Below are 2430 nucleotides of genomic sequence, written 5' to 3'. Positions count from 1 at the left end.
TACTGTGTGAAGCGTGATGGCACAGACAAACTCACACATGTCTGCCAAGGCTACTCTTGAAAGTCAGTAGTGGGTGCAGAGATACTTAGACTGCGAGTGACGACAGCTGGATTGATCAAGACCCATGAGTCATCCGCGATACCGTTTGACCGGAGCACGGCTGCTGAACATGCGACTGTGTCGAAGGCCACCTGTCTCCGAGGTATTATGATAACAAAAGCTGCGTGATTTCGTATGTAGGACAGGTATGTTGTAATGATTACCATAATTCTCACCTCAGCACTAGCATGATCTCACAAGCTCTAACGGCCATGCAAGTTTGTACATCCAATTAGAGTCTGAGTTATGTCAAAGTTACTTACAGTGCTTGGATACAATACTCCCTCATACAGAGATAAAGCACACGACGTGACTGGCTGGAACACATAGTACATGGGTTTCTTTTGTTGAGTATAACAAGAACAGAATGTCTAGTGACTTAAGTTGAAAACAGAACCCAATACTTATCTACAATCTAGTGTAAGGAATGTCTACACTCTACTAACTCGCATGTAACAAACGCAATCTCTCATGTCACTAGATAAACCCAACCAATAGAACAAGTGCACGGCATAGGTAGAATCACAGTTGCTCAGAGAATTTAGCACTCGCATAGACAGATAATTTATCACACAGTCTTCACTAAGACTACTCTGCTTATTATTTTCGTCCACTCACTACTCCCACCTCACTGCCCCTCTACGCAGTCGTCCTTACTCTGCTGTGCGCTCCACGCACCTTCCCTTGTACTTATCATCTATGCACTTCATCCCCCCCCCTCTTCGTCTCCTCAGGTCCCAACCAATCAACCTACTCATCCCTGCTGCGCCAAACTTCGATCGGTGAAACACAAGCTACGTTGATATGTAGGCCTTCACCCCATCCATTTGGGTCCTAAGGAAAGATTGGTAGAAGCGCTAAGCGATAGCCTCTTGAATTGGAAATCTATTTACTGAGCAATGTGCCGTGAAAAAAACGATTTTCACGCCTTCAATGTGTAGACTATCAGCCTTCTAATAACCACCATTGATCGTCTGAGTAGCACTTTCATCCACACTACTTGATTAAAACCCATTTACTAGTCAAGAGTATTCAGGTGCGGAGAGTCTAACAATTGAAAATTACATCCTAGAATACAGCTCTAAACTGAGCTGTTGAGAGTCGGGGCCCAACATTGTCCTGAAGCTGATTGCAGATGTTAAGTATGTGTTGAAGCCTTTCATGAACCTCAAACCCTGTTTTTAACTTGTGGGCGATCGTGAAGAGCACTGTACATACAGGCTTAAGTCTTATCACAAAGGTAAAATGACCCACACACAGCCTAGTAGACACGCCATCTAACGAGGTTACTCCATAAAGACGCTCCACTTCTGCCCCTCGCGAAATTAGAAACTTCCGTTTAACTCCCCCCACATGGCTGGGCTGCCGTAGTTTCATTTTCACCCACTGTTGTTCCATCTATGTCTGTAATCTTTCTGATGAAAACGTGGGATATTTACTCCGCTTTTAAAATCTGTGTGACGCAAAGCCAATCAACCGACAAAAACAACCTCAACCTTACTCCGATCCTATACCCTTCACTCCTGTACCCCCCTGCGCTCTCCACATCCTACTACTTTCTCCTTTCCTGATTCCTGTGCCTCCCCTACACACTCCAGCCAAGGTTGTAAAGCGACACTGTGGATCCGCTCCCTCCCTCCTCCCCACACGCAAAGGTCCGTGTGACCAATCATCAGCGTGGCACCCTGAGTAACTGAGACGACAACTGTGGCGGGCCTCCCTCCCTCCCTCTCTGATCCTGCCCTCGTTTATAGCGCAAACACCTTCCATTGGTACCCCTTAGCATTATCGGGGGCTCGGTTAAACAACAGGTCCATCACTAGAAGGGGACAGATCCGCAAAAGGACCGAAGGGGGATGCGGGATGGGCTTAACGGACCGTGTGGCGGCCTCTCACTTACCTCCCTCCCCTATCCTTCCTTCTCCCAGGTAACGACCACTGTGGCGGCCTCCGCTCGCCCCCCGGTAACAGGACGAGCTGTGACGGCCTCCCTCCCTCCCTCTCGTCCCTCCGCGTGTAACCGACACTATGTGCGAGGCCTCTCTTCAGCTCCTCCCTTCTCTCCCTCCCCGGGTGGTAACGCGACGGGGCTGGCTCGCCACGTCGGGCACCCGTCCTGCGACGCCCGACGGACATCCGCTCCCTCCCCGTCCGGCTCCCAACTCTCGTTCCTCCCTGCCCTCCCGCTCTATCCTCCCTCCCCGGGTCAACTGACACGTAGAGTTAGACGGGCCACCCCAACCACCGCTCACCCGCTCCGCTCCTCCTCCCCCGGGAGTGTGTAGACGGGGTTAAGTACGACAAAACAAACATTCGGTTTGTGGACGGGGT

Source organism: Salvelinus sp. IW2-2015, unplaced genomic scaffold, assembly GCF_002910315.2.
Source record: "Salvelinus sp. IW2-2015 unplaced genomic scaffold, ASM291031v2 Un_scaffold2336, whole genome shotgun sequence".
Classification (NCBI taxonomy): Eukaryota; Metazoa; Chordata; class Actinopteri; order Salmoniformes; family Salmonidae; genus Salvelinus; species Salvelinus sp. IW2-2015.
Note: the sequence above shows the minus strand (reverse complement) of the source record.